Consider the following 17,943-nt stretch of genomic DNA (forward strand, 5'->3'; position numbering starts at 1 on the left):
TTAAGTGTTTGTAATTTTCTTTTCTTCTTATCTTTAAAGAACCAAGGAAATTTTCAACTGTCTTTTGATTTTTGGAAACAGTATTACTGTCTACAGAAAAAAATAGTCAGTTGTAATTACATCTTTGCTGTAATATGCTGAGTTTTAGTTCTTTTGTTCAGTTCAGACTTCTCCCTCATATGTTGATTTTGCTGCTCCCAGACTTCAGGAGAACTAATTTTCTTTAGATACTTTTATTAGATGAAGTATTTGAATCCAAACTGTAAGATGAAGGAAACAGAGAGAAATTAAAAGATGCCTCCAAAGAAATTAAATGCCTCCAAAGGGCAAATGAACAACCTTGAGAGACTCAAAGTACTGCAGTTTCTGTGTTTAGATGAGGAACTGCATGTCCAGTAGTTTCTAAACAGTGCAGATTTTTTATCTGCAATCCAAAGGGCAAATAGATAAATTATGACAGGCTCTGAAATTTGGAATAATGGAAATCAACTGGTCTACAAGGGGCTCTATAAGGAGAAGATGATGATTTTCAGAGGATTTCTTGGGCACATCTATTCATTAAAGTAACAATATCATGGGGCTCCTGCACACACACTTCTTGTCCTAGGAGAATTTTGTAAAAATTCTTGTTTGGGAGCACAAAACTGACTTCACTTCTATGGCTGCTGAGCAGAGACAGCTGCTGCAACTTGTGGCAATGTTTTCAAGCATTCTCATTCTGAAGAAAAGCTTATTCTTGATCATTGATTTGGCGTTATTTCCAATCACCTATGCAAAAGAAAGCACAGAACAAATTATTATAAGTAGATGTTAAGTTCAGCAAAGGATAATTTAAGTTTAACAATTGGGATTGTTATTTTAAAACTTATATACCCACATGCAATTGGACTTATTCTTGAGAGCAATAATTCACAATATCTTCAGTTCTACCTAAGGAACTTTCTTGACAGATTTCATACAGAAACCAGAAGTGACAGTTATTATGTTACTTTTAATAGAAATAATCTCAAAATTCATGAGCTACCATCTTCATAAATATTTATTATGAAGTTTAATCACATTTTAATGTGATTAGATGTTAAATAGCAATGTTCTGAAATACCCTACTTGACTAAAGAAAATTTCAGTTCTATGCAAACAGCAAGCTTAAAAAGTTGCATTTGTTTTTTCCTTTTTTAAAGAATGCAACTATAACATTACTGGGAATCAATGCCATTCTAGCATTTTATCTATCTTCTTCTGTTTCTCTAAGCACACAGAAATTAGATTTTGAGAGTGAGATTTTGGGCTGTAAAGTACTGAACAAGTCTACTTAGAAAAATGGGCATAATTTCATTAAAGCTTATTCTGCCTGAATTCCTATATCAGGTCCACTTTCTTAGGTATAGCTGTTGCTAATGAATAGTGTAAAACAATCTAGGCCTCATGTACAGCTCTTAGCACTGTTAATGACCTCTACCATATGTTGTGGTTTGAAGCTAACTCCCTGCCAGCTCTCCAAACCTCACCACAAGAACTACCCCCCCCCAAAAACCAAGGGAGTAGAGAAAAAAAAAACCAACACAAGAGAACCGAAATGAGAGGCAGCTAAAGCAATATATAAAAATATATTTACACTTATATTACAGTTATATACAATTGAAATATATATACAATTTCAAAAGGAAAAGGGAAAGGGAAGGGGGAAGAGAAAAAAGGAACAAAACCAAAATAAAATATACACGATCAATAGCCCAAGATCTAGCAACTAAAAGAATTAGCAAAAGAATATCTTACTACTCTCCTTGGGACAACAGAAAGTCGCACTGGAACAACCGCCGGCAACCTCCGTCTGCCAAGGTCTGGCAAGACTTTACCAGGCCTCACTCCCCAACACGGCAGACTTAACAGCAGGGAAACCTGCACCTCCAAAGCCGCCGGAAGGAAAGAGGGACGAAGGTTTTTCCTCTTTTCTTCTTATACCCCGGCTTACATAAAAATCATAGGGAATACTGGGTAAATTGTGGCACTTCCTTAGTTACAAACTGGTCACCGAGGAAGGCCTAGACTAAACTACCACACCATATTTATTGGTTTTTTACTGTTACGGATCCCAAAAGCTCTGTTCAGCTGGCAGTTTGGCTCTGGAAAAGTGACACACTAGGCCCTAAGTAGCTATTCCCACAGATGCAGGAGGTAAAGTTCCTTATCAAGATCTGAAAAATTAATAGGGAACATGCAAATCACGAACTAGAGAAATATTCCAAAGTAGAAGCATATATTGTATGCAAAGAAGGACAATCTCTTTTTTCAAAGTTAAATTTTATAATACCTGAATGAATCTCAGTTTGCTCAAAGCATCATTATTATTGGTAATCATACCTTTGTAGACATACATGGAAAAATGTCACGCATATCATACATTATTTATTCCTGTGTAAAAACATGGAGAAATAAGAGGAAAGAGCTGCTTGGGTCAACTTTTCAGAGTCTTTTCAAATAGTATAAGAGGAGAGACAGGAAAAATAATAAATAAATACAGACATTTTGAAGCAAATGGTCATCTCAGGGATGTTTATAGAATAAGGATAATGTAGGCCCTCAAGTGCAATGGTGTTGCAGATCCTAGCTGGAGAAAAAGCACACTCTGAACACTCTGAATACAAGAGAAGAACAGCTCCAAGGGAAAAAAAATAAGTATGGTTTGAGTTTAAAACCATAGCTCATTTACATTAAGAGATCAATCAGTGGGAAAATCCATTCTGCAGTATTAACCCATCAGTGAAAAAGCTAATTGAACACAGAGCAAGCAAGAGCTTGGGTGGTCTCTCTCCTCTTTTATCTGCACAGCAAAGCTCACAGGAGCTCCAAGATCCGCCTCTGCAAACAAAGTGCCTTCAGACAGCGCAACCATCCAACTGAGCCCAAGGAAATTTATCTGCTTAGCATCTTTGAAACCGATTTCCCTGCTGCTGAGCAGGGCTCGACAGCTGTGGTTCACACTTCCCCAGCTGTTGGCTGCTGTGCAGGTCTGCTCACCTGGCCACGTGCAGCAGGAGCTGTGTGCCCATCCTGGAGCTGGAGCAGAGGTGGCTTTGTCCAACACACGATGCTGTCAGCTCCTGAAATAAACACGCTTATGTAACATGCAAAATCATCTCATCTTTCCCTGATGTTCTTTTGGCAGAAATGCTCACAGGAAATATCCTGTTAGTGAGGATAAAAGGATTGATTTACTCGGTTCCTGGTAATTCATAATTGCTTAATCACAAGCACATAACTAAACTACAGTGGGAAGGTTACAGTGACAATGGTTGCTGAGCAAAGATCAGTTCCCCTAGAGAGGCACTCATTACATCATCTATATTTTTATTTTTTTTATAATGGGAACAAGAGGAAATGCACTAAAAAGCCTGAATGTTCGGCAAGAGCTATGGAAGCATGGAGCAAGGGTGTCTGGACACTCCAGAGAGGCATTAACAGAGGAACAGCAGGCAAGGTTTTAAATTATTCCCCTCACTAACTGAGCTTTTGGTGCAAACCACATCTCTAGAGAAGCACTTCTGGTGTGCTGAGGTGACCACCAAGCTCAGTGAACTCTAGAGAATACGACTACAAGGTGCTACGCACCCTCTCAGACAATGCCAGCACAGGGGCTCACTTGATCCTACCAGCTAAGACTGCTCACCATCTGATGGTTGTTCATGTGGATGGCATGAGGCCCAGGGGACCAAGGGATCAACAGTGGCCAGAGCAACTTAGCAGACCCATATCTGAACCAGCAGATTCAGTGGGAGTTACGGCTTCCAACTGCAGAGAGACCACTAGCTCCTATGGTGCCCAGTCTGTACCCTGCTGTAGGGAACAGCCTGAAAAGAGCAAACAGAAAGCTGTTCCTCCCAGTGACAGAAGGCATTTTTGCAAACTGGTGCTTCCGTTGCACTCCTTTTATTGAAACTTGTTCTTCAGTCATCTGGAAGGCAGAATCAAGGATAGGTTTTAATTCCTTTGTCATGTAAATTCTGTGTCACTCCTGTATTAGGCACCCACCACAAAGGAACAGTAGTGTGCTGAGACTGACAGAGACTTGTGTCCCTGTCCACAACTCCAGGCTTCCCTAATAACTTTGTTAATGAATGAGATCCTGTTTGTACAGAGAGGAACACCATATTAGTTTTTATCACTGATGATGAAGGAAGTATGAGAAATTAAAAGCAAAATAAAAACCTTCAATGCACACGAGACACTGTGTTCCTAACAGAGAGAAGACAGTCAGTTCCAGTTTGTGTGAACCAGTCTGTAAGTGCAAGTAAAGAGCATCACTTTGCAACTTGCAGAGCAAGAGAAGAAAAATCTCTGCTTCAGAAAATGGTGAGCTGGCAAGAAATATTCCAATAACAGGTTGTGGAGAATGTAACTTCGAAGTTTGGAAGTCAATGGTGTTTTGGAAGCAGTTGCTAAAATTTGTATCCAAAAGTGATTTAACTTCCCCAGTAAGTGATGTGTACAAATGGCACACACCACTAAACCACATATGCACACAATGTATGAATTCCCACTTTCTTGACTTTGCATTCCAGCTTTAACATTTTTTTCCACTGCAAAAAGGAATGAATCAAGTTTGCAATAGGATGTGTGTATGAATGCCAAAGAAAAAAATTAAAATCAGCTGCTATTTGAAAATTACTGAGCCTGGGGTACTTTCTTTGGATACTTAATGCCCTGTAAATCCTGTACAACATTGTGGGTAACCAGTTTAAGGAATAGTTCTTTAAGCAAAAGCTATTCTGGGTTTGTTTGGCTTTTTTGGTGGTATGACCTTTTATAGTGACTGAGATGGTTATAAAATCATCAGGATCCATGGGGCAAACTGTTCTTCTGTGAACTGATTACTTATAGTGTGGTAATTCATCCATTTTAAAAGCATTTTCTTTGGTCCTGCCACAGAAGAAACGTGGTTGGCAAAAGAGGTAATGGTGGGGCATACTGGAGGAATGCATTGCCTAATATTTTTCTTTGCCCCAAATCACTCTGCTGAGAAAGTGAAAATTGCTGGGACCATATGGAAGCAGAATGGCAACAGCCTGCAGTATTTGAAAAGTTTCTGCAGCAAAGCAGAATTCCTCTCTCTCAGCCTGAAAGTATAATCAAAGTATCTCACTCAAAGTTTTTAGGAGAGATCTTTCTTTTGAGGGCTTGCTGGCAGGAACAAATTTATGAAAATAAATCTTCACTTTATGAATGCTGGTAGCTGTCATCTCTAAAAATGTTTAGATACAGTAAAGGAAGAGAATGAGACAGAAAATTTTTGCATCTTGTTTAATACCCTAAAATTATCACCATCACTCTGCTGAATAAGACAGGACGCTTGGAAGAAAAACTGGCAGCAATTTTTCTCTTGATACTATTTAGAGTAAATTCAGGTGTACCTGTAAAAGGAGATAAATTATAGTGAAGGATGTAGAAAATTCTCTGTAACCTTCTCCCCCTTTTTTTCCTTCTGAATAATGTCCTATCTACATCTAATACATTGGAAGGTGCATGTGTCCTATTGCTACAAAACATGTAGAGGCCAGGAAGGTAAGTGCATGTTACCTCCTTCATTGCAAGAATAGCAGAGCCCTCTACAGTGTTTCATGTCCATGACCACATCCTTAATCATTCCTTTAAATAGGAAGCATAGTGCTAATTAGGCCCTTCCAATGAGGCCCTGGACCTAGAGAGTTGGGCAGATGACACTCAAGAAAAGATCTGTCTGGAGGGTCTCCCGGTTGCACCCTGTCTATTAGATGGACCACAACTGCAGCTATGAAGAAAAAAAGAAGGGTAGTTGTAGTCAGTGGTTCCATTCTGAGGGGAACTGAGAGCCCTATATGCTGACCAGTCCCATCCCACAGGGAAGTCTGCTGCCTTCCTGGGGCTAGGGTCAGGAATATTAGCAGGAGACTCCCTGAGCTAGTTCGGCCCTCAGATTATTACCCACTATTGGTAGTACGGGTTGGCAGTGATGAGGTCAGTAAAAGAGGTACCAGGGCAATTAAAAAGGACTTTAAGGCTTTGGGTTGATTAGTTGATGGGACAGGAACACAGGTGGTGTTCGCCTCAATTCCTGCAGTAGCAAGGATGAATGAGGAGTAGGAAATCCCATTTTATCAATAGGTGGCTAAAGGATTGGTGCCACCGGTGAAATTTGGGTTTTTTTAGATCATGGGGCAAAATTTATGGTACCTAGCCTGCTAGAGTCAGTTGGACTTCATCTATCTAGCAAGGACAAAATTACTCTAGCCCGTAAGTTATTGGGGCTGATCAGGAGTGCTTTAGACTAGGTCTGAAGGGGGAAGAGGTTGAAACCAGCCTCTCCAGAGAAGAGCCTAAAGGTGGAAAGCCAGGGTTAGGAGTGATATCAACAGCCCAGCTGAAGTGCATGTACACCAATGCACGCAGTATGAGTAACAAACAAGAAGAGCTGGAAGCCATCGTGCAGCAGGAAAGCTACGACATAATCACCATCATGGAAACGTGGTGGGATGACTCGCATGACTAGAGTGCTGCCATGGGTGGCTACAAGCTCTTCAGAAGGGACAGGCAAGGTAGGAGAGGTGGAGGGGTGGCTCTATATGTTAGAGAGTCTCTTCATTCTCTAGAACTTGGAGTCAGTAACAATAAGGTTGAGTGCCTGTGGATCAGACTCAGGAGGAAGGCCAACAAGGCTGACATCCTGGTGGGAGTCTGTTACAGACCACCCAGTCAGGAAGATGATGGTGATTCAACAAGTAGCTGATGGAAGCTTCAAAATCACCATCCCTTGTCCTTGTGGGTGACTTCAACCTGCCAGATGTCTGCTAGGAACTCCACACAGCGGAGAAGAGGCAGTCTAGGAGATTCCTTGAGTGTATGGAGGATAATTTCTTGTTGCAGCTGATAAATGAACCTACCAGGGCTGGGGCCACAATAGATCTGCTGTTTACAAACAGAGAGGTGCTGGTGGCAGATGTGGTGGTCAGAGGCCGTCTGGGGCACAGTGACCACGAAATGATAGAGTTTTCAATGTTCAGTGAAGTAAGGAAGGGCATCAACAAAACCTCTACCCTGGATTTCTGGAGGGCAGACTTTGGCCTATTCAGGAGGCTGGTTCAGAGAGTACCTTGGGAAACAGCCCTTAAAAACAAAGGCATCCAGGAAGGATGGACATGCTTCAAGAAAGAAATCTTGAAGGCACAGGAGCAGGCTGTCCCAGTGTGCCAAAAGGCAAGCTAGTGGGGAAGATGACCGGCCTGGCTGAACAGGGAGATTTTGCAGGAAATTAGGAAAAAAAGAGAGTCTATTTCCTTTGGAAAAAAGGGCAGGCAACTCATGGAGGGTTTAGGAATGTAATTAGGTCATGCAGAAGGAACATTAGAAGGGCAAAAGTTCAAATTGAACTTAATCTGGCCACTTCTGTTAAGGACAACACTAAGTGTTTTTATATAGACATCAATAGCAGAAGGAGGGGCAAGGAAAACCTCCATTCTTTGTTGGACATGGAGGGGAACACAGTTACCAAAGACGAGGATAAGGCTGAGGTACTTAACACCTTCTTTGCCTCAGTTTTCAACAAGAAGGCAGGTTGTCCTCGAACAACTGGCCTCTGGAGCTGGTAGGCAGCAACAGGGAGCTGAATAGCCCGTGTTATCCATGAGGAAAGAGTTAGTGACCTGCTGAGTGAGCCACTTGGATCCCCATAAGTCTATGGGACCAGACGGGATCTGCCCTAGGGTGATGAGGGAACTGGTGGAAGAGCTTGCCAAACCAGTATCTTTTACTTATCAAAAGTCCTGGCTCACCAGGGAATCCCAAATGATTGGAAGCTGGCAAAGTTATGGAACAGATTATCCTTAGTGCAATCACAGAGTACCTACGGGATGGATGAGGGATCAGACCCAGCCAACATGGGTTTAGGAGGGACAGGTCCTGTCTGACCAACCTGATCTCCTTTTATGAACAAGTGATCTACCTGGTGGATGAGGGGAAGGCTGTGGATGTGGTCTACCTGGACTTCAGCAAAGCCTTTGACACCGCCTCCCACAGCACACTCCTGAAAAAGCTGGCAGCCCACGGCTTGGACAGGGGCACTCTGTGCTGGGTTAGGAACTGGCTGGAGGGCTGGGCCCAGAGAGTGGTGGTGAATGGGGCTGCATCCAGTTGGCGGCCAGTCAGTAGTGGTGTCCCCCAGGGGTCAGTGTTGGGCCCAGTTCTATTTAATATCTTTACTGATGATCTGGACAAGGGGATTGAGTGTACCATTAGCAAATTTGCAGATGACACCAAGCTGGGGACATGTTGATCTGCTGGAGGGTAGGAGGGCTCTGCAGAGGGACCTGGACAGGCTGGATTAATGGGCTGAATCCCATGCTATGATGTTTAACAAGGCCAAGTGAAGGGTCTTGCACTTGGACCACAACAACCCCATGCAGCGTTACAGGCTGGGCACAGAGTGGCTGGAGAGCAGCCAGACAGAGAGGGAGCTGGGAGTTTGGATTGACAGGAAGCTGAACATGAGCCAGCAGTGTGCCCAGGTGGCCAAGAAGGCCAATGGATCCTGGCCTATGTCAGGAAGAGTGTGGCCAGCAGGACCAGGGAAGTGATTCTGCCCTGTACTCGGCACTAAGTAGGTTGCACCTTGAGTACTGTGTCCAGCTCTGGGCCCCTCAGTTTAGGGAGGGTATTGAGGTGCTGAACTGCGGTCCAATGAAGGGCAACGAGGCTGGTGAAGGGACTGGAGCACAAGTCCTATGAGGAGTGACTGAGGGAGCTGGGGCTGTTCAGCCTGGAGAAGAGGAGGCTCAGGGGAGACCTCATCACTCTCTACAACTCCCTGAGGGGAGGTTGGAGCAAGGGTGAGATCGGTCTCTTCTCCCAGGCAACCAGCAGTAGGACAAGAGGGCATGATCTTAAGCTGTGCCAAGGAAGGTTTAGGTTAGACATTAGAAAGGAATTCTTTACAGAGAGAGTGATCAGACATTGGAATGGGCTGCCCAGGGAGGTGATGGAGTCACTGTCCCTGAAGGTGTTTAAGAAGAGACTGGATGTGGCACTTGGTGCTCTGGTCTAGTAGACAAGGTTGTGTTAGGTCCAAGGTTGGACTTGATGATCTCAGAAGTCTTTTCCAATCTGGTTGATTCTGTGATTCTCTGATTCTGTAATGGAAGATGCAGGCTGGTAGCTCTTATTTTGCATCAGGATTTAATAGTATTAATTTGCTTCAGGACTCATCCCAGCAGTAAGGTGCAGCAAGCAGCATGTGCTAGAGTCAGTGTCTACCTAGCCTCTGCCTGTTGCAGTGCAGGAGAGTGCATCAGTGTCCAGCAAGAAGTGTCACAGTAGGAAGAGGGAGGAAAAGGACACATTTTTTCAAGCAGAGTAGCATGCATGCATTTATCTCCATTCCTAGTTCCCTCACATTAACATTTTTGCAGTCTGCTACTACATACTGTAACATAGATTACAGTCAACAAAGAACAAACATGTTAGAGGACCAATAAGTATCACACCACTCCAAACAGGGATGCTGTTATGCAGGCACCTAAACCATATGATACTGGGCATGGACAAGCAACATACTGGGCATCTTTCTGATGATAACCCATGGAGTTATCATCAACCATTTTGAGGTTATAAAACCTCAGGATTAAAATGCAACAGTGGTGCAGTCAGTTGCAATCACTTGACAGAGGTTTGCTCCTAGGGGAATGGGAACAGGACCTGAAGTACTGGGGCCTACTGTAATACCTTATAGTGAACATCAATGATGCAAATGTGATTAATACTTCTACCTAGTCTATAATGGCTCTGCTCCTCTAATGCAGTAGAGTAGCTAGAAAGGCAATGGTGCATAAAGACTTTCCAAGTGGCTATCCTATTAAGATTATGCAAGACCTAGGGCAGTCCTCTGCAATGTGATGTCAGCTCTGGCTTCTGGCCTGACACACATTTACACAACAGGACAAAGCAAGGGAGAAAATGGAGATGCTCTGGAGTTACCAATTTTTTGAAATACAGTTTAAGCATATAGCTCCTATTGCTGTCACTGAGAAAAAGTCAAACAGGTAAACTGCAGTGAGGGGAGTTATGGTCTATCTAGGATATGATTTTTTTTCCTTTTCTACATATTAATGTTTATCCTTATTTTCATGTATCTGTTCTGATTTTTCCCTCTCTGAAAGTCTTGGTAGGGGAGCAAAAGAAGCTCGGAAGTATATAACTTACAGCTAAATAATACTCTACTGAAGGCAGGAAATCTGTCTTTTTTTAATTTTTTCAATTTTTTTTTCTTACTTTGTGCATGAGTTGCTAGCCTTGAAGCCCTACTGATATTTAGCATTCCTTTCACACTAGTTAATTTGTGCTGAAGCACGTGGTGGGGATTTGGGGCCAGTATTGGTGGAGATCACAAGCAGAGAAGGAAAATGTCACTGTCATGTTGCACAACCCAGGAAAAGGGAACAAAGGAATCAACACAAACCTTTTTCCTTTTTGCTCACATACACCCACTGCACTATAGCAATGAGAGATGAACAGATGTGGAAATGCATCTGAGCTGGGTTGTGCTGCTCTCTCTCTTCCTAATGCTGTTAGGAGAAGTCAAGGCTCTCAGCCAAGAGAAGTGGTCATCTTACCCACTTGAGCCAATCTTTTTGAAGGCTTTTTTGTCCTCTTAATTTAAAACCATACAGGTAGCCCTGGCTGAGGAGGAAATTGCCTGGAGTAAATGGGGATTATGCGCTTCTCAGAGCACAGACAAAGCCCTGCAGAAAAATGTCCTGAGGCTACTCAGGGGGCCAAAGGTGTGTGGAGGAACTATGAATTCTCTTTACTGGTGCTGGTGAGCCATGTCTACATTGGATGGGCATGCCATTGAAGTGGGCCTTACCAGCTGGTCTCCACACCAAAGCTGGGTAGAGGTGTGGGCTGGCAGCATAACCAGGCAGAATAATCAGGGCCCAGAACCCGCAATCTGAACATGGGAAAAAACAGAGAAGAGGAGTAGCAAGCACCAGTCTTTGTGTTCCATCTCTTGGACTCCCTTCCCAAAGGGAAGGTCTCTGCCCAGTCAAGGTCTCTAGGAACATCTTGATAACCAAGAGCCTTATGGAGTCCAGGGCTACCCTGTTCTTCCCCAAAACACTTGAAGACTTATACTTAATTCCCTTATTTTTCCATCAGGCTGGCTAAAGAGCTTGACTGTTCAGTCACTCAATCAGGAGACTACATATGGTTGACATGGTGAATTCCCATCTATTCATATGTGTAGTTATCCTTTTCACTTATTCCCAGATTAGGCCTTGTCAGAATAAAGATGTGAAATTTGTCAGACAAAACCAGTGTTGGTAATGAAGCTTTGAACTGTAAGAAATTATAAAGTTCAGTCTGAACTAAACCTTTTATCTGCAATTATCTACTATGGTTTTCTTTCTCCTTTTATCTCTGATACATGCCAGCTTGGATTAATTTGTTTTAGTGGTATCTTGGAAGAAGACACCAGAAAAAAACCACTCAACTAAAGATTTCTATGTAGATGAAGAAAGTCATACTTGAAGCCCAAAACTACCTATTCTATATGAAATGGGAGAGAGCAAAACGTGGGATTTGAAACACCCTGGAGTTTCGTGGAATGTTTAATCCTGACCTGACCTGAGCGGCTCAAGCTTTTGTGGCTCATTGTATGTTGAGTTTTTTTATGACAAAGAAAATACACTGTAACTGCAGGCCTGTATGGTCAGGATCCCTGGAAATATATACATTAAAACAGAATAAATCAATTCAGAAAACTGACTGTCTTCCTTTTGCTCCACGTCACTTCCTCAACATCTCTCTTAACTGTCCTTGGTAACAGATTTTTTCTGCAGGGCGTGTATTTTACACTTTGACAACTTGGTACAAATATTTGATTGTCAGAATTGGGACACAATTATGCTTGAAATCCAACTACCTATTCTGAATTGCATGTGCCTGAACTTGTGCATGTCTATGAAAAACATTAAGCTTTTCTGCTACTGCTCTAGTCCTCGTAGTTCAATTGGAACCATTATGCAGGCAAAACAAACTTTCTCAGAGAAAAACAGCTTGCATTCTCCTGGTTTATAAAAAGAACTGTATTTCTCTGAAGCAATACAAATTCCTTGCATTTTATAAAAAATTAATTCCATATGAGTGTTAGTGTTACCTCCCAATGAAGTGTGTGTGCATGTGTGTGTGCATGTGGCTTTCAAAGAAGCCCTTCACAAAACCTACATCAGAGATACAACTGCTGGACTTCAATCTGAATGTTGCTATTGTTCTCGCCTCCATCACACTTGCTTTTCCAGTCATTCCAGTCATTAGTGCTTAATGAAAGAAGGAACTTTGTTGCCAGCTCTTAAGTCACTGTGGGACAAAATGCAGGCAAGGGAGTAGATTTCCACAGATCAAGGTCCATAGCAGAGGACAACTTTTTATTCAGGTTACTGGCTTTAGTCTACCTTGACATAAAGTATCCTTGCTGTGCTTGAAAAGATCAGGCATCAAGCCATCTGATGCTAAACCAAACCATCATGTCCTCATCCCCGTTTGAACCTGATTTCTTCAAACTACATGAGCAGAAGCCTCTGATCACATTCCTGCCCTGTGGCAGGCTGAGCCACACCCAAGTCTGTCACTCTTGACACTAGTTTGTCTAACATGTTCTTTAACACCTTCGAATACCTCTAGAATAGCTTGCTCACCTCAGCAAGATGTTCCAGCTTTTGTCTGTCCTTACGCTCTCCACTTTCTAACCTATATGGCTTTCAGGTAGTCTAAGATCCTCGGTTTTTGGGAAATGAGATGGGTTCTACTGACATCAGTGAAGTTTCACCATTAAACATGCTTTGAAGATATGACCTAGTACTGCCAAAACTCAATCCTTTCACTTCCCTCTTAATTTTTCTCTGTTCCTACTCTTCATCTCTTGATAGATTCCCAATGTTGCTTCCACTCACTTTAACATCTAAGCAGTGTGAAAGTGCTGGTGCTCACTCCTACATACCGTCATCAACATTCAGCTCTCTTCTTCTGTTCATATTTCTGAAACTTTCAGATCTTCATCTTCACACACACCCACTACAGCATTCTGTTGAGAATCTAAAAAACACATCAGAAATGTAAAGAACTTCCTGAGATCTTCCAGCCTTGTATTTCTGAGCAAATAAAACCTTCTCTTTGTAAACCTCACCTGGCTTCTCAAGTTTGAATTTTCAGGAACTACTTTTAATACCACTCATAGAGCAAAAACTCTGCCAGTTCCTCTGTTATTACATGTATCTACCTACCTCAGTTGTGACATCGATTTTCACTGTCCGTTTGACCTGTTGACCAAAAGAAACTTTCATGTGTTCTTCACTTTGTCCTTTTTAAATGCACAGTTTTTCAGTGGTGTCCTTGTTCTTCTGGAAAGAGGAAGTCTGGTCTTCTGTGTGATTTCAGTCCTTTCCTAAAAGCCCACTCTGACTGCAAATGTCGAATTATAAGATATAAGGTACTGTTATGTTTTCTAATAAACTTGTTTGACAAGTTTGAATACAATTAAACCATAAATCATTGCCAAATGCCCAGGTGCAAGTGTGCTAACTTTTGCGAGAATGACTTCCCTATCACTAATGTTTTAATCTTCCCCTTGCTTCTTCTAATTCCTCATTTGTTAGGTCTTGTCTTGAATAAGCAGAATGCACCACAAATGTAGTATCATTCACTCTGTATTTGCATATATGCTTACACCTCTGCGTTATTTCCCACTTCTACCTAGATTGCTAGTTGATAAAGAAGCCCAGCACTGCCTAAGAGTTTGGCTAAAACCCCCACAGCTCAGCTTGCATCTGGCATTGACATCTTTGGTATGTTCCTGCTATGTTCTCCTAGATTCAGCAGTGCAGAGTGTGGCAAAGGTCTCGCAGTCATGGTTCAAATTTTGTACAGCAGCAGTGGTGCACAGTCAGACCACGCTGGTGCCAGAAAGGCACTGTCCTTGGGCAAAAGACTGCCTTAATATTTTGACTAGCTGGTAAGATACAGATGTGATGAGCTACTCTTCCTTAGGTCTGATGTCAGGATGTCTCAGCACTGTAGGGTCTTGTCCCCTGACAAGGGGAGTTCTGAGCCATAGACTCTGCTTTTGGTAGCAGTTCTTGCAAGCCTAAGTTTTCCTGTCTTAGAGGCCTGCTATGAAGAATGTTTATTTCGTTGCTATTTGGCTGATTTTTGTTTTGGACTTGGATTAAATAAAAACACATTAACATTCAGCACCTACACAGAACTGCTTATAGATAGCAGTTTGCAAATGATTTAAAGACAGAGAAATCAGAAGCTTGTCTGAAAATCTAGTTGGTCATAATCCGCGTAGTCTCCAGTTCTTTTTAGGTTTTGTTGTTGCTGGTTTTACTGTTTATTTTTGTCCTAGCAATAACTCTACATAGTCTTGCTTTATCCATTAGGCTCTGTGTCTGTTTTTATACACACCTACTGTGAATCTACTGTAACCTGTACATCTGCAGGCCTTCACTTGCTTATCTACTTCAACATTGCCTGTGCCTTCCTCTGATACAATTAATCACTTCATCAAAAGAAACCTAATACTGATACCCTCCAAATGCTTAGGCAAGTTCCTCAACATAGAGAAAATACTGAACTTGTTGAGAAGGGGTCCACAGTGATGGGGATGCTTCAGGTGAGCATATTTGCCTTCCGAGACTGCTGGAATGGCAAGAGATTACAGAGTAGGCCAATTCTGCCAAATGCCATATAGGAATAGCAGATGTACTCAGTTACCTTCATCAAAGATGCAACCAACCTCACATTCCTTCCTCTGTCTATCTAAAAAAAAAGCATCTCTGCAGGGCAGCCACAAGTAGTTAAACATCAACACAAGCTAGACTTGTCTAGTTCTTTCAACTGTAAAAGGGAAGAAGCGCTGAGAAGGCTACTGAAAAACTAATGAAAACACTTTTTCTTTGGGTCATGAGCAGGGACCTGGAATCAAAGCAAAAAAAAAAACCTTTCTATTTTGTTTTCCACCTGCAGAATCACTGGATATCTAAATAAGAACAATATGTCCTGGCAATGTGGCCCAAGTGAAGGCATGGCTTGAGGCAGAGCCTGACATTGTGCCCCTGCCAAGTAGCCTCATGCACCAGTGATCTCTGAGATCTGCTCCTCACAGGGTGATGAAGACACAAAAATCTCCTCCTCCATGTTCTCCCAACTTTTCTCAAGAGCAAGCCAGATCCACCTAATCAAATAGACTGTCTTCCAGGAACACCCCAGTTTACCCTGAAAACAGAGGAAACTAGAACTACCACAAATACATTGTTATTTGTAGCATTGCTGACAAAACAAAATACACAAGCAAAAGCAAAACAAAATGTGTTTTCACAGAATCAGAATATCCCGAGTTGGAAGAGACCCACAAGGATCGTAGAATCCAAATCCTGACCCTGCACAGGAGAACTCCAAAAAATCACACCATGTGTCTGAGCATGTCATTCAACGCTGATGATTTTCTCATAATGATAGGAGGTAAAATGCTCTGCAAGCAAACTGTGTTTTCCTCACTTTTGGCAGAAGTGTGTTGTTACAAGCACAAATACAGAGAAGAATGCTTTCACCTGCTTGCATTAACTTTAAGAAGCTGTTGTGGTTTAAGCCCAGAAGGAAATTAAGCACCACGCAGCCACTCACTCAACCCCCCACTCTCTTTCCCCCACCCCATGGAATGGGGACGAGAATCGAGGTAAAACTTGTATGTTGAGATAAGAACAGTTTAATAATTGAAAATAAAGTACAATACAATAATAATGGATAATAATAATAGTAATAAAAAGTAAACAAACCAGTGATGCACAATGCAATTGCCCATCACCTGCTGACTGATGACAGGCCCCCCTTTCGAATCCCAGATCAGTTGTGCTTCCGGGTAGCTCCTCACACTTTATGTACTGGGAATGACAGTCTATGGTGTGGAATATCCCTTTGGTCAGTTTGAATCACTAGTCTCAGCTATGCTCCCTCCCACTGACAGAGCATTAGACAAGGGGAAAAAACAGTCCTTCACTTAGGATAAACCCAACTTAGCAAAAAACCCAAAACATCAGTGTGTTACCAATGCCATTCTGATTCCAAATCCAAAACTACTGAGAGGAATTAGTTTCACCCCAGCTGAAGCCAGGACAGAAGCTCTGGCAAAAAAAAAAAAATAATTAAAAACTAAAGCTCTTTGTGTCTGGTTCCTGTTATTCAAATAATAATGCTGGACATGTTAATGCAGGCAGCCAGAGCATTATGAAGGATTCTTATGTGCAGTTAGATGGATTTGATTGCTTTCGGTTGGTGTGTAGGCCTGCAAGTCCCTTGCTGGTAGGAAGACAGGAATCAAAGAAATTTGATCCTATATTTAGACAGTCACATGTGAAAGAACTGGGGTAAACTTGATTATTTCAAACATGCTTTTGGGTTTGTTAGGAGGGCTTTGTTTATGATGATCAGAGAAATTGTAGCAACCCCTTGAAGTTGTTCTCTGAGCTCTTTTCTCAACGTTCTTCATCCCCTGCTCTTTAATTTTACAGGTAATTTCCATATGCTTTTAAAGAAGCAATTACACTATTGCTCAGAAAAGACAAACTGTCAGAAGTGAACAGTTAGCTGTACAATACCACCTCTTTATTCCAGTGGAATATATATTCATGCTACTTCAAATTTCTTACTTCTAATTTTCCATTTTTGTAGTGTTACAAAGCTTTGGAACTGCACTGTAGCTTCTGAGGCCTACATGCTGCAGAAAGATTTTGCAGTAAAACAAATTTGCTCAGAAGTACTTTCATTTTCCTTTAAAATCAGTAAGAGTGCACACCAAAATGAGACCAGTTCAGCAATGTGCTCCTTCACCGTGCTGTCACACAGAGCATTGACTTTATCACTTATCACATGCCAAATACCTTTCTTTGTTTTTAGGTGAAGAACAGACTTTATGGTTATCGCCTGTGAAATCAGAGTTCCAGATCCTTTGTGGTATAATGAAATGGACTAAATCCTCATTGTGAGCTCTACTGATTGCTTTGGCACACAGTGAGACTTAGAGTGCTTGATTTAGACGTTCTTCACAGTGGTATTGTAAATGCTTCAAGAAAATGTGGTTCTTTCATAACTTCTGCACTTGTGTTAATCTCATTTTTAGGAACCAGCAACATGGCTTAAAATATTAAGATGTTGAGTAATAAAAGTACAAAGTCATTTGAAGGTTAGGTCAAAGGTCCTCAAAAAGATCACATAAGGAAACAGAGTGACAATCAGACATCACAGTGGAGGACAAAACAGGCAAATCAGAATCACCAGCTTTGTCTTCTTAAAGCTTTTCATCCCAGGATATGCAAATGCATCTGCATTAGGATGTTGGAGCACTGAGTACTGCCTACGGATATAGGTTTATACACTTTGAAATGCATTGAAGAACAAGGACCAGTGAGAGGTAATAAACAGTTTTTAATTGATGTATAGATCTTAGAGCTGGAACAGGGAACATTCTCATTGTCACTTTTCTTGTCTATCCATCTCTTTTTTTAACTCACACTTTCCATGAAAATTAACCTTGCTGAGACTTAAGCAGTGACAGAAATAAGTTCTATTTCATGGAAGGCAGAAGTTGCTCTATTATGCCAGCTCTAGTTCTGACACATGATATATTTTTTTTTCAGAAAATGACAATAAATGTAAAGACTCACTTGCCCTTTTGCGGGGCTGATCACTGATTGTGTCTTTGTCCTTTTCCTGAGAGGAGAAATACAAAACTTTGGACCTTCACTGCTTTTGACTTTTTCAATGCATCAGTAGAAGGAGAGGCAGTTTAATATCATAAAGAACCTGAAAGTAACAGCTGGGACCTCCAGTGATAGCCTTCTGAGTGGGCACACGAGGAAGAGAAGG

The 17,943-nt window shown here is 41.8% G+C and overlaps 1 long non-coding RNA gene across 2 annotated transcripts in view; it reads right to left on the reverse strand.

Annotated features, from left to right (window-relative positions):
* Positions 1 to 5,299: 5,299 nt before the first annotated feature.
* LOC116780461 overlaps positions 5,300 to 17,943 on the reverse strand; it is a 49,144-nt gene continuing 36,500 nt past the window's right edge. For both annotated transcript variants that reach the window (XR_004354484.1, XR_004354483.1), the window contains 2 exons: positions 13,022 to 13,116; positions 5,300 to 5,408 (listed from right to left, as the gene is read on the reverse strand). This is a non-coding gene — a long non-coding RNA (uncharacterized LOC116780461). The remainder of the gene's footprint in view (positions 5,409 to 13,021; positions 13,117 to 17,943) is intronic.

This window comes from Chiroxiphia lanceolata, chromosome Z (genome assembly GCF_009829145.1).
Source record: "Chiroxiphia lanceolata isolate bChiLan1 chromosome Z, bChiLan1.pri, whole genome shotgun sequence".
NCBI lineage: Eukaryota > Metazoa > Chordata > Aves > Passeriformes > Pipridae > Chiroxiphia > Chiroxiphia lanceolata.